Genomic DNA, 27,057 nt, shown 5'->3' with positions numbered 1-27,057 from the left:
AAATGATTTGGGTTCTGTAGCCTTGTTCTTTAGTAATAGAAAAAGGTGAGGTTGTAGTGGGGGAAAGGGAGGGGGAATTTAATATTGAAGAGATAATAGCAGCTATGTTAATATCCGGAATTTTCAATGTACCATAAGTACATTTTGTTTTTCCTTTTAGCACGATTTATAATTAAAGATTTTAATCTGGCTTCACATTGAGTTAATAAGCCCTTTGATTGATTAGGATTCATAAAATTGCCATTTCCCGCTGATGCTTTGTGTTTCTGGGGATGTTCTTTTGAAAAGCTGGGTTAAGGTGAATAGGAAGCCGTCATTGTTTAGGCTGAGCTGTGCCAATTCTGGGAACTCGGAACTGCTTTATTCAGAGTTTGTCCCCTGCAATATCTTGTTGTTCAGCCAAATTAATGCAGATAGGATCTGCCGGGCTGCAGTGTACTCAGTTTTTAGGGGAAAACTTTTTTTTTTTCATTTCAGCAAGTGTTCCACCCAATTTCTGCCTCTTTTTCCTGACCTGTTCTTTGGCTGCACGAAACAAATAAATAACAACCAGGAGGAAACAGCATCAAATTGATAAATAGAATGTTATAAACTGTTTCAAAGATAAAGGCAAGAAGAAGAGCACAAACTAAACACATGTGAATGCAGCAAACCGGGGGAAACTGGGCTCCGATTTTTCTTTTTAAAAATTCAACTTCAGAGGCTGTGCGGCCAATAAATTATCCTTTTGCATGAATTGGCCTATAGTGCAATATGTGGGAAGTATCCTCCTTCAGCTAAGGGGATGTCTTAGAAATGTAAACACAAATGAAAAAATAGGAGAGAGACACCGAAGCCAGGAGGCGGCCCAGCGCTGTGCTAATGCTGTTTATCAAGTTAAATAATATACCCTGCCACCCCCTCCCTCTAAAACCAAACCAAAATTAAAGGCAAAATCAAGAAAGGACGATAAATTCTGAGAAGAAAAGGAAAGACAGAAAGAAAATGGGAGAGAGCCCGTGATTTGAAATGTCCTGCCAACAGGATAGGTTTACGATACCCTGGATGTCTATATGGGGGTCTGAGAGAGAGTGCCCCCCACGCTTATTTTTAGCGGAAGTGGGGGTCGGGGGGAAGTGACTCTGTTTAGCTTCCGAAGGGCCTCACTGTGCAGACTGAACCAGAGCAAATTCCCTTTGTGTTTCTTGCTCTGAAGGGACCTGCTATTGTTGTATGAGGGGCCTCTTATAAGATCCAGTCGAGCTGGGGCTGTGGGCACAACCTTTCCAGATGACACTCAGCTTGTTTTGGAATGGATACTGACTCTCCTCTGCTCATCATCCTCCCCCATTTACTTTGCTCGACTAACACTTTAGTATCTTTTTATTCTCATTCGGATCGTCTCCAAAGGCAAATGTTTTTAGGGCTAATGAGAAAAGCCAGAAGTCATGTCCACGGCCGGGGAGCCCAGAAGTGTCCCCCAGGTTCCCACACCTTTACCTGGCATTCTTCTGTGACCTGAAAACCCCGTCTCACTCCCTGGATTGCCGAAACCTCCCTCCCACAAGCATCTTTGGTCCCTTTCTGGCTGGATCCCCATCAACATCCTCAACATCCCCTTGCACAGCCACAGGTCTCCTTTCTCCAAGCTCCCTTTCCCTGGAGGTTTCTGGGTTTTGCAAACACCAGCATACAGTAGATAGCGGCCAAACCCGTGGAGGGAAAAACGAGTTTGGGTTTACAGCCAGCCAGCAATGCCCCTACCCTTCCCAACGAGCTCTTGCTTGGCCGTCGCTGACCTCCTGAATTCCGGACCCGGCAGGCCTGATTGGTGGGCTTTTAAACGTGACTAATGAAGAAAATTTACCCTAAGCGGGGAGGGGGCCCCCTCCTTACAACCAAAGGGAATGTGCCTTGATGCATTATATTTTTAAAAAGAAGAGAAGAAAAAGAGAAGCCCCGACACATGCATTTGTGGCGATGCGGAAATACATTTAAAACAAACTCTCCCCTCCACCCACCCCTTTTTTTTCTCTCCCTAACCCAGGTCCTAGGCAATGACAGCAGAGAACGAATAATTCCCGGTGCAGTGTCTTACAGCTAAAGGTACCTTTGAATGAATGTCAGCTCCTTTCTACCTTACTGCAGTCGATCGATGCTTCATTAGGGCCGAATTGTCTTTGCCCATGCAACCTTGAAAATAGTCCTTTTAATTACCTGTGAGGAAGTCGGGGACCCTCCTTTTCCCCTCTATCTCCCTTTCTCTCTTCCCTTCTCTCTCTTGTACCTTTCTCCCTCTGCCTCTCTCCCTCTCTCTCTCCCTCTCTCTCTCTCCCCCCTCCCCCACCCCCTTCTCAGCAGAAGGCTCTGGGAAGTGGGGGTGGGCAGATGGGGGTCACTCGCATTTATTCACAGTCTGAGTACATCATTCCTTGATAGAGAAGCTGGGAGGAGAAGAGAAGGTGGGGGCGGGGGACTTGGGCAGGGGAAAAAAATGGAAAAGAAAGAAATATCGGACCCTGAGGTGAGAGGGCAGGGTTCAAGTCCAGACTACAGATCTATTGAAGAGGTTTCAGCCAGGCAGGCCTCCACTTGACTTTCTCATCAGCCAGCTTTATGGATTCCCAGCTGCTCCCTTTACACCACGGCTCTTACATCTCCCCACTGCTAATTACCAGGGGTTTCTAAATAACACAGAGCCAGGCCCTGCGGTGCCTCCAAAGGATTCCGGACAGGCTTCCTCCAGGTCACAAGGAAAGGGGGGACCTGTTGGCGAAATATTTCAGAGGGACCAGGCAGAGATGTACAGCTCGGATTAATCCCTCCCATTGAAACTGAAGGCGTTCCATGTAATTGTAGGCCTGGCAAGTTGAGTACTGGAAGAAAGTGCATAAATAATCGTATTTGTTATGCACTATTAAAAATTCAGAAAGATTTTAAATTCAAGTGATAATCTGGTCATCCTGAGGGATAGGCTTGTATTTAATAGCCAGGTATTTTTTACCTATTCAGTTATGATGAGAAATATTCTAATGAAGTCATAAACCTCAGCAGAGGAATGTTAATCACCTGTGTGCACTCTGTTAGAGCCGTGTTGAAAAACATACCTGCTCGAGCTGAGCCTCCTCCTCACGTGGTGATTCAGGATCGCGTGTGCAACCCTTCTCCTTCTCGTGGTCCCCAGGCACCTGGAAATATACGGCTAAAAACTACAAAGCTCATCTGATCTCTTCAGTGGCCATATTTCTATCCAAGCAAGGAGCCAGGGGTCAGGAATACATTTCCCCCAAAATTTACACAACAGAGTGAAGTTCCATTGCTCTAACCCCTTCCCAACACACACACACACACACACACACACACACACACACACACACACTCTGAAGGTTTAGGGTTCCAAAATAAAATACAACATGCCAGTTAAATTTGAATTTCAGATACGTGATGATATTTTTTAGTATGAGTATGCCCCAACTATTGCATGTGACATATTTATACTTTTAAAAATTGTGCATTGTTTATCTAAAATTCACATTTAACTGGGCATCATTTTGTTTTAACTAGCTAAGTCTGGCAACCCCATGCAGATTCCTTTTAAATCCAGATATTTCCTGCTATATCAAATGAAGATAATGATATTAAGTCACTTACAAAAATGCCTTATCATGAAAAGATTTATTCAATATTTTAGGGTCTAGTTTGTGACACTGAAAAATGAGGGGTTACCCTGTAGACCAATACTCCTGTGAAGAGTCATCTCATTCCATCTGGACATATAAACTCCACCAATTCAAGTGGTCACAATGGACAGGTGTCTGTCCATTTAGCTCAGTTGTATAAAAATAAGGACGCTGGGGGAAAAAAAATCTGCATGTTTAGAAATGCTCAGGTTGCACTGTCATCACCATACTGTCATTGAAACATCTCAGCCCAGTCCTACCTTGTGCAGCCCCTGCCCCAGGCCCACCCGAATGTTCTGGTTCGGCTGTGAGCAGGCAGCCTTCCCACGGGCTCCATTCAGTCGCTTGAAAGTGCATGGGAGAAAAACGCTTCCTGCATTCATGTGAGGGATTTGACCTCACTCAGGGAGCTGTGATGTCACCACATTCAGCTAAAAGAACCACCAAACAGGGCCGGGCGCAGTGGCTCATGCCTGTAATCCCAGCACTTTGGGAGGCCGAGGGCAGATGACGAGGTCAAGAGATCAGGACCATCCTGGCTAACATGGTGAAACCCCCTCTCTAGTAAAAATACAAAAATTAGTCAGGCGAGGTGGCAGGTGCCTGTAGTCCTAGGTACTCGGGAAGCTGAGGCAGGAGAATTGCTTGAACCTGGGAGGTGGAGGTTGCAGTGAGCCGAGATCGCGCCACTGCACTCCAGCCTGGGTGACAGAGCAAGACTCCGTTTCAAAAACAAAACAAAGAAAACAACAACAAAAAAGAAGAACAGGAGGGCAGGAAGACAGGGCTGCTGGGAGGGAGACAGAAGGAGGAATGGCCACTGCGCTCCTGTACTTGCTTTGCAAGCCACCTCTCTCTCATCCAAGCGTCCCACGTAAGGAAAAGGGGGGATGGCAGGACCAGGTGCCTGTCTCTGCATGCAGGGACCAAGCACATGCAGGGACCAAGTGGGAAGGCATTTTTAGATCCTCTATGTCATCTGCCAAATAAAAAGAATTGGATTCCTAGTTTTGTGTGTTTGATAGCATGGTTTTTTCAGTTTTATTTTTATTTTTTTGAGACCAGTCTTCTTCCGTCCCCCAGGCTGGAGTATAGCGCTGTGATCACAGCTCACTGTAGCCTCAACCTCCTGAGCTCAAGTGATCCTGCCACCTTAGCCTCTTGAGTAGCTGGGACCGCAGGTGTGCACCCCCAGGCCTGGCTAATTTTTTAAATTTGTCATAGAGATGAGGTCTCATTATGTTGCTCAGGCTGGTCTCAAACTCCTGGCCTTAAGTGATCCTCCCACCTTGGCCTCCCAAAGTGCTGGGATGATAGCATGTTTTTAATACTTCATGGGGTCTGTGGAGAGGAGAGTAGGAAGGACACATCAAATCTCACATGAATTTGCTGGGCCCAAAATAAATATTCATAAAGGTGGGGACATGCTCCAGGCTGCAGATGAGCAGGTAGAGAATGAGGCTCTGGGTCAGGCTGGCCTGGTGCTTTGGGGTAACTCCTGCTGGATAGGCAGGGCCAGGGCTGCTGTTTCTGGAAAGAGCTGGGGAAACCGCATCTCTGAGATGACCCCTACCGTCTATTCCAAAAGAGCATCTCGTTTTCCTGGGTCCGAAATCCCTGCATTTAGGAAGCATAGCCCAAGCAGTACATGCCTGCATCTCTCTGTGTGCCTGGGCTCAGCCTGGCCCTCACTGATGTCCTCAGAGGCTTCTGACAGTCAGCAGGTTGATGGCTTTGCATGAGACTGACTCTGGAATTGGCAAATATGGCTTTCATGGTCTTGGTTGCCATTGAGGAGTATGTTCACCTAGCACAGTATCTGAGCTAGAAAACAGTGAAGGTGATGCACAATGAGATTATTTTCAGATTGGTATTATTTAAAGAGCAAGTGGTTTAAAATTACTTGAAAAAGTCAAAGGAAACTGTGTACACAACTTCTTAGGAGCCAGGGAATGGAATTTTCTGCATAGGAGAAAATAACTCTTGTTCTTCCTGATTTTACTTGTGGTCATGTGATTGATCTTTTTTCTCCGCTAAGGCTGGACAATGGAGGCAGAGACTAGATCCTCTGAGGAGATTCTAATGAGACTAAAAGTTAGGAGCTGGGATCTTTGGGGACCTGAAAGAAAAAGGGGTTATTTCCTTTACAGTTTCTTATTATGAGAGAAAACATACCTTCCTTGAAAACAGATGATTAAAGTAACTTTAACTATTTGGGAAAAAGAAAAAAAAGAGTTTCACGTGAAAGCAGGAGTGTTCTGTTTCGTTTCTACTCATCTAGGACTTCGCCTAGCCCATATGGTTGTGGAAGCAGTTATTCCTAAGGGCTGCTAAAGACGTTTTCCTCTTGGGCCCGTATCACATGAAAACCAGCAGCCACCTCAGGCCAAAGAAACATGCATTTTCGGCCGGGTGTGGTGGCTCACATCTGTAATCCCAGCACTTTGGGAGGCCAAGGTGGGCGGATCAGGAGGTCAGGAGGTCGAGACCATCCTGACTAACATGATGAAACCCTGTCTCTAATAAAAAAATACAAAAAATTAGCCAGGCGCGGTGGCAGGCGCCTATAGTCCCACCTACTCGGGAGGCTGAGGCAGGAGAATGGCGTGAACCCGGGAGGTGGAGCTTGCAGTGAGCCGAGATCGCACCACTGCACTCCAGCCTGGGTGACAGAGCAAGACTCCGTCTCAAAAAAAAAAGCATTTTCTTTCAGTGTGATTTGTCTCCATGAAACATTATGACAATGAGCTCCAACATTCTCCTTCCAACACTAATCACCTAAATATATAGCTTATGGCAGTCTAAGTACTGCTGATTAACAGCGATCATATCTGGAAGACAGACTTCTGCTTTCATAGCACAGATGTCCTTAGCAGAGTCTAAATTCCTACCGATATTCATATGTGTGAGTGCGGGGAGAAAAACAGTTTGTCTGTATATACTGGGCGTCGAAAAGCAATTTCTTGCTGCAGTGAGTTTAATGTATTCAGTAACCTTCTATTTATTTGGGTATTATTTGCTGAAAACATTTGGAAGGCTTTGGCATAGGAGTGTAAGAAAACCCAGACCAAGTGTTGATACCGAGCTTCCCTCTTCACACACCAGCGGCCCGGACCTACCCGGGCAGGCGGTGGAAGAGCCGTCTCTCTTTACTGAACAGCATCAAATAAGGTCAGTAATGCTGCTTGTGTGCTCTTCTTCTTTTATTGTCCATGTTATCGAGGAAACCTATAAAAGTTCCCTCTTTTGATATCTTGACCCATGGTGTTGCTCGCATGCTGCTTTGTGGTTTAGAGATTTAAAGAAACAGAGAGGGAAAAGGAGTGAGAGAGAGAGTTTGCCTTAGGTGATAAACAGCGGTGTAAGGCCAGAGGCCTTATAAAAAAAAAAAAGAAGAAGAAGAAGAAGAAGGGGAAAAAATTTTAAAAAAGAGGAGAAGCAGCTGTAGCAATGAGGAAGTTTAGAAATGTTCAGGGGGCTGGAGGCTTGCAGGATTGGCGGGTGGGCGCACAAAATCAGTTTCACCTGATAACAATGTGGAATCGAATTCTGGACATTGCCAAACTCATCTACATCTTGACTTGAATGCAGGGATAGGTGTACGATGCATGTGTCTACCAGGCCACACAGTCACAGAAGAAATACTTGGAAGTCCACAGATACCCTTGTTCAATTCTCCTAGTTTTCAAAGACAAAAAAGAAAAAAAGAAAAGAAAAAAAGAAGCTGTTTGGTAACATAGGGTATTAGTTTCTGTTTTTAGTGGAAATTTAAAATTCAATGCTGTCGTTTCCTCCTGCACACAGTCTTCCCTCTGGATCATACCTGCTTAGGGGATACATCGCATGTACCTCCTGCCTCACGTGTTACAGGTGTTGTTTCTGCCAGTAAGGTATCTCAGAGACTTTGGATTTGACTAATGCTTTTAGGTTAGTCCACTGTACACTCTGTGTGGTTTGCACTGACCTATCTAAGACATGTTTATTGAAAAGATGGCAGAAAATGGTACTTTGTTATTGTTGTGAGTTTGTCCGATGACTATGGAGGGCAGATCTGTTTACTTTTTCTGACTGCTTCCGTGTGAGGTGTCAAGCTTGCGAAGGTGGGATTTCTAAACTCTCATGTCTCCGCGGTGTTAGCCAATGGGTGTGTGGCAGATATGAGGAATTAGGGGCTGTGCAAGAAACAAGGCCACTTGCATGGGAGATGGGGACATTTGTGTGTTACTTTCCCAGATCTTTTGTCCAAATATCTCCTCTCATCCTTGCTTCGGTGGGAGATAAGATTATTTCCTTGGAGAGGAAGGAAAACTTACATGACTTTTTTAGGGAGGTGTCATTTTAGAAATAAATACTGAAGCTTTTGTTTCTAAAATGCAATTAATGATGTACTTCATGCAATTAATGATGATACCTTCAGAGCTGAAATTGAGGTTGATAACTCAAGTAGAGGATGACTTTCTTTTATTTTTCATGAACTTTTTATTATATTTTATTTCAATAGCCTTTGGTGAAATTTTTTTTCCCAAACTCTGTGTAGCAGAGGAAACAGAAGAGGGCATAAGATGAAAAACTGGTGACATGAAGTCTTTTCCATTTTTTATGTTAGGCTGACTAGTGTCAAAAAACACACACACAACGATACAACAGTCATTGACGTGATACGTACATGCACTGCGTGATGACGTGCTGCTCACATTCGTTGCTCAGAATGCTCTTATGTGATCACTTGGACACTCCACCTGTTTATTTGTACAGTTTACTCAGAAAAAAAAAAATCAGAATGCAAAAATGAGCAGTCAGCATGACTCTAGAAAACATTTAAAGCAGTGAGCCCCGTGTGTGGGTAAGAGTGGATAAGAGGTTACTTATCTTACTCTTACAAGGGTAAGAGTTACTTCTAGCCATGGCATTTTCAAGATTGCATTGATAAGTCAAATTCCAAGATACTATTTCATGGCTTGAAAGTCCATAGGATTTCAAAAAAGCCGCGACCCTAAATGGTCAGCTTTTGTCCCTTCGCCACATGTCATATCTTCCTGGTTAGGTGTAAAAGCAGCCTGACTTGTGGCACCAATATCTTTTTGTGGGACTCCTGAAGAATGAACTGTTTCAGGTATGGAGAGGGACTTGGGCTACTGACTCATCTTTGGATCCTCAGACTTCATCTTCCCATTAAGCACAATTGTAGCCTCTATATTTGCTGATCTTACAGGCTACTTGTTTAAGTCATTAAGATGTGGTCTGTAATCCCAGCACTTTGGGAGGCTGAGGTGGGCGAATCACGAGGTCAGAAGATCAAGACCATCCTGGCCAACATGGTGAAACCACGTCTTTACTAAAAATACAAAAAAGTAGCCGGGAGTGGTAGCATGTACCTGTAGTCCCAGCTACTCAGGAGGCTGAGGCAGGAGAATCACTTGAACCCAGGAGGCAGAGGGTGCAGTGAGCCAAGATTGCGCCACTGCACTCCAGCCTAGGCAACAGAGTGAGACTCAAGAAAAAAAAAAAAAAGAAGTGACTTGAAAGCTGGAATCAGAACACAATAAAACATTCCTGAGGTTTTTTCTTTTAGGGCTGAAAGTCGTATTGCTGATGCTGAACTCTGAGCTGCTGAAGTTTTGAAGATAAGCATCAGCCCAAAGCATCATGTCTACTTAAAGCTTGGATATTCCGCGTTGAGAGAATAAATTCAATTGGTCATAACTGAGACAGGTCTCTTATTTGCCCAGCATGTGATGAAATAGATACCTTATTGCTGGTATCTCTTGGATGCTCAGGTCAGATAAACCCTAAGGCAAATTAACATGAAGTTGAAAGGTAGGATTGGCCGCTGCTCACTGTGTAAGTTTCTTTCTTTCTTTTTAATAAAGAATGTCATTGAATTAACCTATGCAAATACATCTTCCCAAATAATAAAACGCAGATCCCTTAGTTAAATGTATGCCTACCATGTATTGCTCTCATTTTAATAACAGCAGATTAGTTCCTCCTGTCCCGGAACCTGGAAACGTAGTCCTCTGACAAATCCAGACTCTTGTGGGCTATGCAGGAGTGAGGCAGAGAAAACCTCATGTGTCAGGAACAGCTTTAGAGAATCAAGCCTAACTGGTGTGATGTTTTCCTGGGTGTGTCCTGGGTATCATTTTAGGTGGCACACACAGCAGCACTGCTTAAAAGTAGCTTATTTAGTCGAAAGTGTATTAAAATATGATTAACATATTAAATCCATGATTTTATAGATACTTTGGCTTAAGTTACAATTAAATGAGGTTATGCTTTATGCAGATGGAAGAAATTGCATTTCTTTTCTGCAGTGCGTTGACTTTGGTGGCACACCATTACAGCAAGAATCATGAAAGTAATGTCTAAATTTAGTGTATGATGACTTTTTGGGTAACACTCGCCAATGTAAACTGAGGCTGTAGCTTTCAAAATTTTCACTACCAAGAACCTGTTTTATTATTTTTTTCCACGTGTGAACTTCATATTTTGAATGATTTTTTAAATTTTATTTTTCTGACATAAACTTTATATTTTGAAAATGTTTTAGGCTTACATAAATGCACTTATTGTGTAGTAATTCACTTTCTATTTAAAGATATTATACCTGTAGACAAGCATAAAGTTATTGGTGTGCCTGACTGCACTGGTATAACTCCAGCCAACCCCAATCAACTAAGCATGATATATGCTGAGAACACTTGTTTGCAAGTATCTAAAACCATCTCCAGCTTACACAATGTTAGAAAATTTATATTAAAAGATGAGGGGCTCGGCCAGGAGCGGTGGCTCACACCTGTAATCTCAGCACTTTGGGAGGCTGAGGTGGGCGAATCCCAAGGTCAGGAGATCAAGACCATCCTGACTAATATGGTGAAACCCCATCTCTACTAAAAGTATAAAAAATTAGCCAGGCCTGGTGGTGAGCACCTGTAGTCCCAGCTGCTCGGGAGGCTGAAACAGGAGAATCGCTTGAGCCCGGGAGGCGGAGGTTGCAGTGAGCCAAGATCACACCATTGCACTCCAGCCTGGGTGACAGAGGGAAACTCTGTCTAAGAAAAGAACAACAACAAATAAAAGATAGGGGGCACATAGAACCCAAGGGCCAACCCTCTGAAATAGCTGGAGTCAGAAATTGAAAGGTGATGGGCACCACAGGCAAAATTTTTTCTTGGTCTCTTATTGCTGGTTCTCTTTGCAGATCGTTGTTCTCTCTCAGTAGACTGTCTTTTCCTGCTACCCTATCCTCATGGGAGAGGGAGGGTATCTATCCACAGTTCCCAACTTCATCCTCCAGCAATGTGGAAAACTGGTTCTCGCAGGTTTAACTCCCTGTCTGTAGGGGAGACTCTGATTGATCCCATTTGGGTCAGATAGCTGCTCAGATCTCACCAGCGGTGCACTGAACTCTCATACCAGCTCCCGAGAGTTGATTGTTAAATTCCTAGGAATTTTGATAAGCAGGTTGTTAAACACAACCTTTATTAAAAATGAAATTAAACTTACAATTAAATAACAATTACTGAAAACTGACCACTTCCTAATTATTTTCAGACATTTTACTCTTATTTGTGCTCTTGAAGTTATGTATGCCCGTTGTATCTCTGGTGAAATTAGGCTATTATGGGGTACTACTTATTGTACATCTTTTCAGCTCTCTCCGTTTGGGGACATAGTGTTGGAAGGTTGAAATCAACCACAGTGGGAGAATTTACACCAGGGAAATTGGCTAACACTACAAATCAAAGTTTTTTTCTTTTTTTCTTTTTTTTTCTTTTTTTTCTCTGAGAGCTGGTTGTCATTTATCAGCACATGATTTAATCAAATCCCCTCTAGCTGGCTATGGGGCCTGGTTCCTCTGCCCGTGAAAAGGGCACTGAGAGCATCCCACTCCATGCATGGGTCATGAGAGTGAGATGATTGGGGAGTCCCTGTGAGATGGATTATACCCACCAAAATCTAAAGGCTTTGCTTGTGTACAAAGAAAATATCCTGGTGATTATTCATTTGTCTTTACATTTTAAGTTCCAAAATGCCACAAGAAAGACTCAGGCACACAATTTGGCAACTGCGACGATTACGATGATGCTGGCGGTGGTGGTGGCGGCAGCTAGCATTTATTGTGCATTATTTTGAGAGCTTTATGTATATGAAGTTTATTTCATCCTCAGAACACCTATCATTCAAATCAAATTCAATTTAATTCAGCAAATATTTATCAAGTACCTAATATCTGCCAGGAACTGTTCTAAACGTGTGCGATCTATCAGCAAAATAGAGATCCCTTGGTGGTTACATTCCTTCTGGGGCAGACAAACGATAAACGCCATAAAGTTACACATTATAGCATGTAGTAGAAGGTGATGCATGCAATGGAATCAAGCCGAGCGAGACAGAAGGGTAAGAGAAACTGAAAGGTCTGGAGTTGGTGGCAGGTTGCAATTTTAAATGGGATAGTCAGGGTAGAACTCATTGAGAAGATATTTAAGCAATGAGTTGAAGGAAATGAGAGAGTTGCCTTTGTGGATATTTAAGGAGAAGAGCATTCCAGAGAGAGAGAACTGCAAGTACAAAGGCCCTAAAGTGGAAGTATACTTTGTGTGTTAAAGAAACATCGAGGAAATCACCGTGACTGCAGCCAAATGGGCAAGGGGAAGAGAAGTAGGAGGTCATAGAGGTAAGGGAGGTAGGTGTTAGATCACCCTGCAGGCCCTTATAAGAACATGGGCTTTAACCTTGAATGAAAGGAGGAGCCATCTGAGGATCTTGAGCAGAGGAGTAACATGATCTCACCTGGGTTTCAGGTGTGATCCAAAGGATCTCTCTGGCTTTTGGGTTGAGAATAGACAGCACAGAAGCAAGGGCAGATCAAGGGCTATTGCCATGATCTAGGTGAGAAATGTTGTTAGCACTGACCAGGGTGGCAGCAATGGGGAGATAAGAAGTGGTTGGGGTTGAATTCTGTGTACATTTAGGAGGAAGCACCAAGAAAATTTCCTGATGGGTTAGATGAAGGCTGTAAAAGAGAGGGAGTTCAAGATGACCTCCCAGTACTTTTTTCTTGAGCAAATAGAGGGATGAAGTTGCCATTAACTGAGATGCCTAAGGCTGAGGAATGAGCAGATTTAGAGGAGAAAAACAGTTTGACTTAATTGATTTTCAGATGTCTATTAAAAATTCAAGTGAAGATGCTGATTAGCCCATTGGATATTCAGGTTTGGATTTGGAAGGGACGTCTGAGCTAGGCATACAAATCTGGGACTCCTTGGGCCATAAACGGTATTTAAAGCCATGAAACTGGATCTGGTTACCAAGAGAATGAGGGTAATGACCCCATAGGAGAGAGAATTATTGATGATGCAAGAGAGAAAGGGAGAATAGCTGGACAGAGAGCCTTCTGTTGGCATGTGTAAGATCTAGTATGAAGTAAAGTGTTTCACTTCAGATAAGAGCATGAGTGGTTTATGCATGGTAACTAGAAGGCAGAATATGAAAATGCAGATGCTGGTTGATGGGTACAAGTGATAGGCAGGAGTCCTTGGAAGTTCACTTCTGAATCCTTCACTTTTCTTGGTGAAGTAGGAAGCAAAGCCCTCAGCAAAAAGTGAGGATGGGGAAGAGTCATTGATGGTTTGAGATGAAATGAGAAAATGTCGTAGTCATCTTGGAGTGTGAGACAGTACATGGATAGATACATACATTGATGGCCAGGCAACATAACAGGGTATTTGGGGTCCTTGATCATGAGGTGGTGCATTAGTCCATTTTCACACTGCTATGAAGAAATACCCAAGACTGGGTAATTTATAAAGAACAGAGGTTTAATTGACTCACAGTTCTACATGGCTGGAGTGACTCGTGAAACTTACAATCATGGCGGAAGGCACCCCTTTACAGGGTGACAGGAGAGAGAATGAGTGCTGAGCGAAGGGGGAAGCCCGTTATAAAACCATCAGATCTGGTGAGAACTCACTCACTATCATGGGAACAGCATGAGGGAAACTGCCCCATGATTCAGTTATCTCTGCCTGGTCTCACTCTTGACATGTGAAGATTATAACAATTGAAAATGAGATTTGAGTGGGGACCTCACCATGTCAGGTGAGTACAATTATTATTCCTATTACAATAAGGAAACGTAGGCACAAAGAGATTAGGTTAGTTGCCTAAGGCTGCACTCGTAGAAAGTGGAGAGTCAGGATTCAGATTCAGGCAGCCTGGTTCCCATCCTTCCTCTTAGGCACCATGAGATATGCTTTTAGAGTTAACTAATGAATGACTGATTTCTGCTTCTGGTGATGACTACTATATTAGTCCATTTTCACACTGCTGATAAAGACATACCTGAGGCTGGGTAATTTATAAAGAAAAAGAGGTTTAGTGGACTCACAGTTCCACATAGCTGGGGAGGCCTCACAATCATAGTGGAAGACAAAGAGCAAAGGAAGATCTTACATGGCTGCAGGCAAAGACAGGGAATGAGAGCCAAACAAAAGGGGTCTCCCCTTATAAAACCATCAGGTTTCATAAGTCATATTCACTACAATGAGAACAGTATGGGGGAACCACCCCATGATTCAATTATCACCCCCCAGGTCCCTCCCACAACAAATGGGAATTATGGGAGCTACAATTCAAGATGAGATTTGGGTGGGGACACAGACAAACCATATCGACTACTACAGTAACAATATTCTGTCTTTTTTTAAAAATAGTTTTTAGAGACAGGGTCTCACTCTGTCACCCAGGCTGGAATGCAGTGGCACAATTGTAGCTCACTGTAACCTCCAACTCATGGGCTCAGGCCATTCTCCTACTTCAGCCTTCCAAGTAGTTGGGATTAAAGATGCATGCCACACACCCAGTCAATTTTTAAGTTTTTTAGAGAGTCAGGGTCTCACTCTGTTGCCCAGGCTGGTCTCAAACTCCTGGTCTCAAGCAATCCTCCTGCCTTAGCCTCCAAAAATGCTGGGATTACAGGTGTGAACCGCTGTACACAGCCTAAAAATAACAATATTCTATCAGTAGGACATAGCAAATCTGCAGTTCACATTCATCAAAGGAAAATTTTTTTTTTGATACAGGGTCTTATTCTGTCACCCAGGCTGGAGTGCAGTGGCATGATCATAGCTTACTGTATCCTCTAACTCATGGGCTCAAGCTATCCTCCTGCCTCAGCCTCCCGAGTAGCTAGGACAATAGGTGTATGCTGCCATACCCCTCTAACTTTTGAATTTTTTGTAGACATGGGATTTCGCTACATTGCCCAGGCTGGTCTTGAACTCCTGGGCTCAGGCAGTCTCCCCACCTTATCTTCCTAAAGTGCTGGGATTACAGGAGTGAGCCACCACACCTGGCCAGGAAATATTCTTAATTTAAAAAACTAGACAAGTCCTGCATAAAAATCATCACATAAGAAAGGCAGAGAAGTAAGTTATGGATTAGTGTTTTTTGAAGGGGAAGTTATTATTGAAAGGTTTTCAAAAGCATATAAATAGTAAAAGACATTGACCTGAAAGGTTACAAGAGAATCATCTGGACATACTGAGCACTGGGGATATATTTAGCAGCACTGAGGGCAAAGAAGGGTGGCCAAGGCTGTGCCAAGACTGAGCCCAAAACCAATTAGACTGGCAACAAAGATTTGTATTAGGAAAGGCAAGACATCTTGAATCTCTAAAAAGCCATGCAACTGGTAAATTTCCCAACAAATAATGACAGCTTGGAAGAAAAATGCTATTTGGCATGTTTGACCAAAAATAATGTATACCCCTGTTTCATCTCTCCTGTTAGGAGCATAAAAACAACTTTCAGGTTTTCAGCATGTTGGCGTGTTTCTCCTGTGCAGAACTGTCCCAGCTGACAACTGAATGTGTAGCCTTAACCAAGGGGCAGAATTCAATTCAAATCCACACCTGGTTGTTAAGCATTTTCTGGGCAGACACTGGGGTTATGAAGACAAATAAAATGCAGGCATGACCTCATAAAGATTGTAATATAAAGATAATATAGATAAGCACACAGACAATCATGGTGCAGTGTGAAAAGTGCATGGACAGCAAAATAGATAAAAGACAGCCCCTCAGAAGGGATAATGAGCTTTTCTTAATCAATGAAAGCCTGCAGAAAATTGAGGAATGTTGATAGGGTTAAAATCATAGTGTAGAATCTTGCTCCTTGAAAGGGGTCCCAAAAGGGGTCCACAGATCCCATTGGCATCATTTTGGGAGCTTTGTATGTATATTACAGTCTCTGAGCTCTGATGTAGAAACCTGAAATGCCTATTGTAACTTTGGTAACTATTGTAACTTTTGGAATGGGAGAAGTAGTTTTCCAGACATGGAAACACATCTCTGGACGTTCTGGTCACACCTGAGCTGCTTAGAGGAGGTAATTAACTCCTGTTTGGCTGTGTCCCCACCCAAATCTCATCTTGAACTATAGCTCCTATAATTCCCATGTGTTGTGGGACAGACCCAGTAGGAGATAATTAGGGGGGCGATTTCTCCTATACGGTTCTGGTGGTCGTGAATAAGTCTCACGAGATCTGATGATTTTATAAGAGGAAAGTCTTTCACTTGGTTCTCATTCTCTCTCTTGCCTGCTGCCATGTAACACATGCCTTTTGCCTTCCGCCATGCTTGTGAGGCCTTTCCAGCCACGTGGAACCATGAGACCATTAAACCTCTTTTTGTCTGTAATTTACCCAGTCTCAGGTATGTCTTTATCAGCAGCGTGAAAACAGGCTAATACGTTAACCAAGGACACAAGCGATACATTTCAACTATCAAATACAATGGAGTGGTTCCACCCCAACACCCACCCACCCAAAATACTTCCTCATAGAACTGAATTTTGCATATGTGGGGAATTACTTTCTAAGAAATTTCTGCTGCCCAGATGCTACGCATCATCACACAGCCTATGATCCCCTAAGGAAGCCACTGAGAAAAGGTGCACCAATTGGGATACTTGCAAATGACACAATTATTTCTAGCACTCTGAATCAGGAATTTAGAGGGGAGTGAACATCATTTTCCACCGAATTACTATGTAGGTGAAGGCGTAAAGTTACGTGCCATTGACTTCCTCAGAGGTATGACTCTTTCTGGAATTATTCTTTAGATTCTGATGGGTATTTTCCCATACCAGGCACTGGCCAGAGAGCAGTTTCATCAAGCCTACTAGCTGACCTCAGCAGGCTCCCAGGAGGCAGGAGCCAAGCAGGTCTTTGCTGTCTCTGAGTGTCACCGCTGCCAGGGACCTGCCAGCAATCTCCCTGCCTGGGTGGGTACCATGCTAAGTTTCTGTCTGTGGGAGGCTGTTTGAACACATCACATGAGTGAAACCTGCTGAATTGGCTTCTCTAGAATGGACAGAATATTTTTTATTAATCCTGTTCCTTGGCACCAAACCCTTTGATTTCTTCTCCCTTCTTATAGAGGGATTTTTAAGAGCGTATCTGAAATTAATAGCAAATCCTTTGACCAGGGCAGCTTTTCCCTCAGCAGCCACTCTGTCCAGTGGGCAAAATTATCACACACATGCAAGGGGTCTAACCAGCGGAATGAAATACAGGACTGACCAACGTCCAGATAATTTAGACCCTCAATACATTTCACTCTATTTTCAAAGCAGAGGAAAAACTGCCCACCTCTAGCCTCATCACGAGTATTGTTTTCCTGGAATGTGTTTATGCCATGTGACCTCTTTCTTGGCAAACTCATATTTTATTCTTTGTTGTCCTCAAGGAAACCCCTAGCTTATTAATTGTTAAACATGTTATGGAACTGGGGATTCATTACAGGCTGTTCTCAATTCAGAAAGTTGGACAGCCAGATGCCTGTCCTGCATCCAGGAGCTTGATGTTCTGTAATGTATCACTGTAATGTAGCTGGTGTCATGAAGCTGCAGTCCTGTGTGTGATTCCCATGGTGCCGGTTACCTTGGTTCTCTGGCTACAGACCATAACTCCATCCTGATGCTGTGCTTCAAATGTTTGGTGTTGGTCAAAGTAAGACTGAACAAGAGGCTATGGCCAGCACATCATCACTACTTCAGGAACAAGAGTTCATAGCACATTCCTTAGCATTCATGTATATTTCCAGGCTTTCTTCAAGCCTTCCCCAGTCGGCTGAATTCTCCCTCATCTGACTCCCTCCTGCACTTTTCTACTCTCATGATTGCTTATCCCATGCTACTTTAGATTCCAGTAATTAGTGTCCATGCATTAATTTCCCTGCTGGGATTGTAAACGCCTTGAAGACATAGACCATATTGAATACATTTTTCTGCCTCTTATGGTGTTTTTGCACCCTCAATAAATAGTTGTTGAAAGCATAGATAGAAGGATGGATAGTTGAAGAAATGGATGGATGGATATGTGTGTAAGTTATCTTTTCACATTTGTTGGCTAGTACTGCTATTGATATCCATCAAGGACAGATAACTCAGAGATGTAAAATATAGTGTAATAATCATGCCTGATAATGATGCTACGTCTTCCACAAAACTCATAAATCTGATAAGGTAGTGTACATTAAATACCCATAATACAATGATAATGCATTGAATTTCCCTTCCCACGAACAGAACCAAATCCTTGCGGATGTTTCCCACATGTTAAAGCTCTCCGGGAGGCTGCTCCTATTTTAGAGAAAAGGATACTAAAATGTAGAGCAGTTGAATTGTTCTGCATCACACAGTACATCATAGGATCAGTGGAATTAGTGCGTGTATTCGTTGTCTATTGATACATAACAAATTCCTCCAAGATTTAGCAGCAACAACAAGCATCTATTATGTCAGTTTCCCTGGGTCAGGAGTTTGGATTTATGTAGGTTCGCTGGGTACCTCTGACTCAAGTCTCTCTTTAGGCTGCTATCAAGAGGTTGGCTGCTGGTGGTCATCATTTCAAGGCTTGAGTAGGGATGATTCATTTCCAAGTTCACACACATGACTGGTGGCAGGTCTTGGGTCCTCACTGACTGTTGGCTGGAGCCATGCATTCCTGACCTTGTGGGCCTTTCCATAGGGGCAGTTGTCTGCTTGCACATATGTCTGCTTGCTTCCTCCAGAATGAGGGACCTGACAGAGTGAAAGAAAGAAAGGAAGACAGAAGCCACAGTCTTTTTGTAGCCTAGCCTCAGAAGTGACAACCCATAACGTTTGCTATATTCTGTTCGACTGGAGTGAGCCCCTAGGTCCCTCCCACACTCGAGGGGAGGGAGTGACATAAATGCCCAAGTAGCAGGAGACCGGACTCACTGGAGAAGTTCTCAGACATTGTCAACCACGGTGGGTCCCCAAGGCTCTCAGAGGGACCATGTGTGACCTGCCTCGTGCCTGTCTGTACGTACAGTATTTAGTCAGAAGGTGGTGCCAAATAGGAGTTCATAGACACAACCTGTCTCAAAAGTGCAACGTCTTTTCTCCTTTTTAACAGAATGCAAGGTAAATGGGGCTTCTTGCTGGGAAGTTCTGCCAACAACCCATCACATCCTGAGTGTCACCTAAGCCTCCTACCTTCACCACCTGAACTCTTTGTAATAGATGTTGATGAATTTCTGGGAAATCCAAAAAACTGTATAGTCTAGCCTTGCTCTGCATCCACAATGAGCACCCAGGCTGGAGCTGCCTGAGATGGTAAGAAAGGAGGGATCAGTGGTCAAAATGGTGAATGTGTGAGTAGAGAAAGGAAAAAGCCCTTCATGATGGTTGGTGGAAGTGAAACCCCATTGTCAAGCTAGTTGTCTCTTATATTGGGAAGGAATGCTTCGAATTCACTGAATTCCCTAGGAGTTTATTCTTTGGTGTCCCTTAAAGTGAGGATTGTATAATAAATGTAATCAAAGAGATCCCGAATACTAGATAAGAAGCAGAGGGTATATTTAAGCCCCTTTTGCTTCGGATGGTCATTTGCCCTGCAAGTCCACTGTTACTGCCAAATCTCCTTAACTCCTTAAGCAAGATAATGACATTTTATTAAAGAGCAATTGCTAGATTATTAGCCACTGGGCTTAAAACACTGGAGGTGTCATCATTCTCCTGCTTCCCTTGGCTCGGATCAACATGGTTTAAGCTGCTTCTGAGATGTGAAGTTCACAGCCAGCAGTTCTCCTCATCCCCGCTCAGAATTAACCAATAAATTAGAATAACTAAGTGAGAAAGGGTGAGACAAAGCCAGTGTCAAAACTGGAGGCCAGGGCCTGGGTCATTTTGAATATGAAACGAAGCATGGTTTATGTTTTGTATTTTATAGGTTTTGAAACTAAGCTAAAGGATAACGTTAAGGATCAAGGTCAGGGTGTTATCTTTTGTGGGGTGAACAGGGTGGGGGTGGCGAGGTCACAGCTTATGCTCAAGACCTGGCCCCTCCTTTCTCTGTAACATTTATTTTCTGGAGCTTCTGTCTAATTAATATAAGGCCTTGCTAGAGCACACTGGCCCTCATTGGGCCTGTCACTCGTTAATCAAGCGACCCTTCTAGCCTTGGGTAATGACCTTGAAAGAATATATCAGCCCATGATGGCGGAAGTGAGGAATTAAATTGTTTCTCTGAGTGCTTATGGTCATTGCTGACAATTTATATCTCACAGCTGCCCTGGGCTGGCCACGCTGGCCATTGTGCAGCAATCATTTTCCTGGCTGGGAATGGATTGTGTGCCGGACAGGGACCGAGCTGGCTTCCTGCACGTCCTCATCTTTATGTTATTTCTTCCCCCTCCCCAACCACCTTCTTTTAATCATGTCTTTGTTTGAGAGGCAGGGATTGTACAAAGTTAAAAGCTTTGTCATTAAGGCCACCAAGAGTCAGAAGCTTGGGGTAAACCATGCGTCTGGCTCTCACCTGCTTTGTCTCCGAACACACTGCTTTTGCCTCTGCTGATGTAAGGCTTATAAGGGAAGTGTCTTGAGAATTATGTTAGCTCAAAACTCATAAGAGAAAAATTACTAGAAATATTAAAAGGTTGCAAGGGGTGTATTGTGTACAAGTGATTAAGCCTGAACCCTTCCTGGGTCTCTCTAGGAGGTCAGGGAGATATTGGCTGCTGGTCCTGAGGGGAACAGGCAACAAAAGGAACTTCCATCCTTTTACCTTTTATGGTGGTATATTTAGACTTAGTGGTATCTTGGGGTACACTGGTGTGCAGCTAAAATTGTACCCTTGTACCAAAATAAATGTTATCTATACCTGAAATTAAGCACTGTATGTCCACGCAGAGTTCGTGCACCCCTTCTCTTCTGTTTATTCTTGAAACTAAGTAAGTGAATTTTAAGAGCTCTTTTCCATGAGATCCTCTTTTTTATCATTTTATTAGAGTTGAGTTTGCAAAGAATTAAGAGGGAGGGTCTTCTCATTAGCTAAACTCCAGCAAACAAATTGTGTCCCTTCCCATATCTACTTTCAAGCTACACGTTACTGGATTTTGTGTGCAAAGCTTTATAAATACAGTGGCATGACTTTGGCTTGTCCTGAGTTTTATCTTGCATGTAGACATGACACAGTGATCACTAAATGTATGTGCTAAAATCTCAAAGAAGAAAAATCACCAACAGAAATCTCCCCAGGTCGGGAGAGAATTACGTGTACGTAAAACCGAAGCTTGACTTGTAACACCCTCATGTCTCTAGGTCCCTGCTTGCCCCAGGTCTCTTTCTCCTTATTGAGCAATGCCTTCCACAGGCAGGGAAATTTTTTTTTCTTGGGTCTATATGGCATGGGGGTTTCTACCTGTCACAGCTCCCCCTCGAACCTAGAGACAGTCCTTCTTACATGACCATGTTGTGTAGAGTGTTTAGCTGAAGGAAATGGACAGTGAGAAGAGCTTCTGTTTAATTGCTCAAGTGTACTGGCCCTCTGTGAAAATAGAACAAATATTCATTCTGCCCGCAGCCCACCTGGGGAAAGACTGTATACAAACATGGAAAACGAAGATCTCTGACCACACAGATGACTCTGAAGGCAGGAGAGCAGAATACCAGCTGACCACTTGCACACGAACCCTAATAAGAGTCGCATCTAGGTGTTTGCTCTTTAAGCAGGGAGCTCATGGAAGGCCAGGGCTACATCAGTTTGATCTTTGAATTTTTTACCACAGCAAGTGTAGAGGCTTCCATAGAGTAGGACACTAAAGAAAAATGAGCTGCATTGAGTGATGGAATTAGTTCATTCATTCCATAATCAGAACATGAGAATCAAGCTGTTTTCACAGCTCTTTGGGAAGTGGTAGGGACAGAAGGGCCACAGAGATGATTTCTGCCCCTCTGCCTTTCTGTTTTCATCCCGTGCATATATTCTCATGCAAATGTCACAAGACTTCAGTTGATGTTTTGCCACGCCTCCCTCAAACTCCAACTTTGCAAGAATCACCTGTTCAATGAAGGGGTTGGACTTGCTGTTCTCTATGGTTCTTCCTAGCATGGCATTTCTGTAATTCTAGTGGACTGCCTGTCACTTTCTGAGGGAGAAAGTGAAGTAATAGGAAAAGAATATGTTTATGTATAAAAAATGGCCAGTGTTGCCTGTATGCCTTGCACATGGTAGGTGACCAGAGAGATGGCTTGGACTGGCTGGTGGAAGGAATTAGCTGACAGATGAGAAATTACTCTATTTAAATCACCCAGCCTTCTGTCCTTCCCTCATGCAGACATTCACGCCAACCCCTTACCATGGTTCCTAGCACAGCAGAGCTGCCAGGATGTTATTTTTCTAATATATACTTCTAATGATAAGGCTACTATTTACTGGAAGAGTTTACAAACTGAAATGACAGAGATTTTGAACGTTTCATTTGCTTTTCTACTGAAGTTTTCAAAGTCAGTTGATCATCCCCTTTTGCACAGTGAGGTGGCTGGAATATTTTTAACCACCTCTGCTTCTATATTTTCAATGGTGGATGTCTGAATTGCCACATCTAAATATTGTAAGTTTGTTTGTTTTAATAAAGGATAGAGTTTCTTCAAAGCAGAAATGAGGTACATGCAAGAGACAAAACAAAATCAAGGAGGGGAAATTCAGAACTCAGGAGGAAGTGAAAGACAGAAGACTTTATCCATCTCCTTTATTTTCTTTATTTGCCTTTCTTTCCTTCAAAATACACACATAAAACAAAAACAGAAACAAAAACAAAAAAACCAGCTTCCATCCCCTGTCCCCTACCCCCAGAACTGTGTAAATTGCAGTGAAACATGCCAAGCATCCAGGGTGAGGGGCCATTTGCAAGGCTGATTTTGCCATCTGGGCATGTGAGAAAATGCCACGGGGTATAAAGCATACCACCATGTATGTCAGTTAACTCAGCACATGGGACAGGGCCACCCTGCATGGGAAGACAGCACCAACCCCGCCTCTAGGGTGGCACATCACATGCTGTGAGCAGAGCATATAAAATCCAGGGAGGTCACATCTGGTCATGAGTTCAGAAACCATGTAGTAACTGTGTCAGTGCTGCAATTGGAGTGGGAAGAGATCTCATTGTACCAAGCAGGTGCTGTATTCCAAAAGTTCTTTGCTAAAGAGCTTTCATGTGTTTATTTGCTGGTTTAGCTTGAATTAAAAAATTGATAAATTGTAATAAATCCCAAATCATTTCAGAAGAAGTCGTGTGTTATGTTCCCATATTATGGGAGAGAGGAGGAGAAATAAAAGAACAGTGAAACTCCCTTTCCTTGTGATATGGTTTAGCTGTGTCCCTACCCAAATCTGATCTTGAATTGTAGTTCCCGTAATCGCCACCGTGTTGTGGGAGGGACCCAGTGGGAGGTAATGGAATCATGGGGGCAGTTACCTGCGTGCTATTCTCCTGATAGTGAGTGAATTCTCATGAGACCTGATGGTTTTATAAGGGGCTTCCCTATGCCCCGCTTCACTCATTCTTCTCCTTGCTGCCACCACATGTAGAAGGATGTGTTTGCTTCCCTTTCCACCATGATTTAAGTTTCCTGAGGCCTCCCCAGCCCAGTAGAACTGTGAGTCAATTAAATACCTTTCCATTGTAAATTACCCAGTCTTGGGTATGTCTTCATTAGCAGTGTGAGAACAGACTAATACACCTTGGCACAGAGTAGACACAAGGCACAGCTTGATAGTAAGGGAGGTGGTCTTTAGGGCACCCTCTCCTCAGGATCCCCAGGCCCTCCTGACCTAGATTTCCTGGCCTGTTTCCTGCTCTGGGATTGGACCTGGTCCAGGCTGCTTAGTCGACTAAGCCCTCTGCCAAGTAACCTCCTCCCTCACTGCCCCAGATCATTAACCATTTTTCCAAATCCTAGTTCTGTACCAGATCCTGGGCTATGGATATGGCATATGGGATACACAAAATGCCTAGGAACTCCTCTCATTCCTTAGCAGACCCGATTTCAAGTTAGACAAAGAGAAACCTTTGTGGAAATCAGAATCCAATTGAACAAGCGTTTCCTGAACAAGAAGACCAGAACGTATTTCATCTTCACAATAATGCTTCAAAGGAAGTTCATTATGTCTGTTTTATGTCTTTGCTTTTTCCAACCATGGTTGTAATATTTTAAAGATGCTTTTAAATTCAAATGAATTTCTGATTTATCAGTTCCCAATTTTTCAAAATTAATTTTTTAAAATCTGGTATTTGTTATGGCCCAAATCAATGGACATCCATGCTGTGATGTCAAACTTCATTGATGGAATAATAATGAATTCTCTTTCCTATATTCATTAAGTAAAGGCATATATAACTGACAATCAGAGCTTCTGTGCATCATTAGATAACCAAGGCTGCCATGCAAACTTGCTATTTTTTTGGCAAAAGGGAACAGAAGTTGACATTTTCGTCAAGGCTTGTGAAATATTTCTTATTATGGGAAAATAAATACTACTTCAGCAGAGTTAGAATTCTAAGAACCCAGGTCTGGAAATCGCTACTTTCATTGGTGGAATTTTAGGTATTATAATAGGCAAAAGTGAAAAAATGTGGTGATTATGAGTATCTGCCATTTTGAGCAGGGTTCCAAATTTGTTATTAACTAAAATTCATTTTAATAAAATTTAAAATGCTATTATTTAAAATTTTTAAATTTAAATTATTTTTATTTTTTTATTTTAAATTATTTAAAAATTCTTTTTAAAATTCTTGGAGTTTGCCCAGATTTCCACTTCTTTCTACTTTCACTGCATTTTCTCACAATGGCCTCTATGAGAGCCACCGGGGCTCACATCATCACAGGAGAGTGATGTGGGGCTTGGGGACAGAACAAGTATGGAAGTCAGTGTGAGACAGAGACATCGCAACCCTACCTCCTACCCCGCCCACCCTGTCTGTAGGGTTTATCTGTTTATACAAGTAAGAGATGACCAGTACTATTGTGGTAGGTTCAGAGTTAGTGGCACAGTGACTAAATGGAAAAAATGATTATTACTATCATTATTATTCTTGCTATTATCAATGGCAGCTCACATTCGTCAAGCTAATTATGTGCCAAACTCCATTCTAAACTCTTTACAACAATCCTTTAAGGTAGATATGATTGTCTGCATCTTGTGGATGAGGTTGCTCCACAAGAAAGTGGCAGAACCTTTTGAACATCTGAGCTCTAAATCTGCTACATAGGGGTAACCAACCAACTAACCAACCAGCCACAACAAGACATAGTTTAAGCTTGATAATTGAAGGCCGAGATTCCTTAACTGCCTTAAAAATCAGGTGGCTATTTGAGATTTTTTCGTTCATTTGTTTTGATTTTGTTCTTTGCATGATGATGTTCTGAAGTGTTGAATCCAGGAATCTGGAATTCTGAAGGGTCCGAGGATTGTTTTGTACACTGTGTTTTGTGATAGTTTTCCTGGTCTCTCTGACTTGATTGAGAGTTTATATCTTCTGTCTCTTCAGAACTATTAGCTCTGCCAACATATTATCAGTATCACTTTGGTATAGAATGATCTCTGTCCTTCTTTTCTCTGTATTATTTTATAAACTCTTCAAAGGCAGAATCTATGTCTTCATAATCATCTTTTATTTTTCCAGTGTAAACAGTAGGTGCTAAATAAATATTTGTTAATTAAATTGATTTTGTCTAAATTTGCATTTAATATCATACGTGACTTGGTTTTTCCATTCAATTAACATTTATTTCAGGTATGTCTATTACGTATGCTTGCTAGACACCAGATGTTTGTAGAAAGAATGCGTGAAACAGTAGACTTCTTCCCGAGCAGACAGGGCTTGGTGGTGAGAGAGCCAGATGGAGAATTTGAAAGTGCATCAGCTGTTCCTCTAAGCCCATTGAAAGAAGCCCAACATTTATGAGCTGAAATTTACCAAGACAATTATTTTATAATTACATAATTTTTCTAAAATGTCCTCATCTGATAAAAGCTTACAGTTAATTTTTACTTAATACATGAATTTAGAAAAACTTAACACAAGTTTGCTAGGCTATGCCTTTGTAATTTTAGTTTTCATCTTAGATGAAGACAAAGGATTCTATAATTCCAATTTTAATTTATAGAATTTGGTACAATTTATGGAAAGTTTCAGAAAATGAGACTTCAGGGATTAGACATAGTCATAAAACATCACAATTGTAGAAACACCCAAATATATTCCATTAAATCTTTTTAAGAGTGAGACTTGAAGCAACACTTTGAAAATGGTTTCATTATCTAAAAGAAGACCTCATTTTTCTATTTCAAACTTGAGTTTGTGAAAAAGTGCCTGGTGTGAAATTAAATTAAGTTTACAATGAGTCTATTTAAACCAATCTCAAATGGCAGCAGTTTCCATACATTCTTTTATCTTTAAATATGTGTTGTACCTAAAATACCATAATTTTAATTTCTGCCTTGTACCTAAAATACCATAAGTTTAATTTCTAAAAAAAAAAAAAAAAAGCATAAGTTTTTTTCACTCAAATTACACTGCTAGTAAACATACTTCATTTCTTAGAAATTTTTGTTTTGAAAAATGAAATGGCCTTAATTCCTAGTCATTTGTGAGCAATACCACCCACTTCCATATCTCAGTATGGTTTGCTAATCAAATGGTGTCTTGGAGGCAAGTAGCCCCTGGTAAAGGAAGGAGAAGTCGGTGGAGTGGTAACACTTCACCCCCTCTAGTGGGAGTACTCCTAACAGGAGTATTGAGGCTGACTTCTGGAACCTTCAACCTTTGAAGTCCCTGGGAATACAGACTCCAATGAAGCAAGAATAAAAAGACAAGACAGGTGGCATGTGACCAGGGAGAACCAGGGACAGAGAACGGTGGTCTCCTTTGGGAGGTAGAAAATGGGAAGGAAAGAAATTTCAATCAACCGAGGTACAAAGCTCAAAGGTACATCATTCTGAAAGTAGGACAACTTATGAATGAGAATGAGTCATGGGCCCAAGGTAGGGAAGAATGGGAAGAAGTTAATACGAAAGGATTTT

Source organism: Rhinopithecus roxellana, chromosome 20 (genome assembly GCF_007565055.1).
Source record: "Rhinopithecus roxellana isolate Shanxi Qingling chromosome 20, ASM756505v1, whole genome shotgun sequence".
NCBI classification, from domain to species: domain Eukaryota; kingdom Metazoa; phylum Chordata; class Mammalia; order Primates; family Cercopithecidae; genus Rhinopithecus; species Rhinopithecus roxellana.
The sequence above is the reverse complement of the archived record's forward strand: the minus strand, read 5'-3'. Positions refer to the sequence as shown.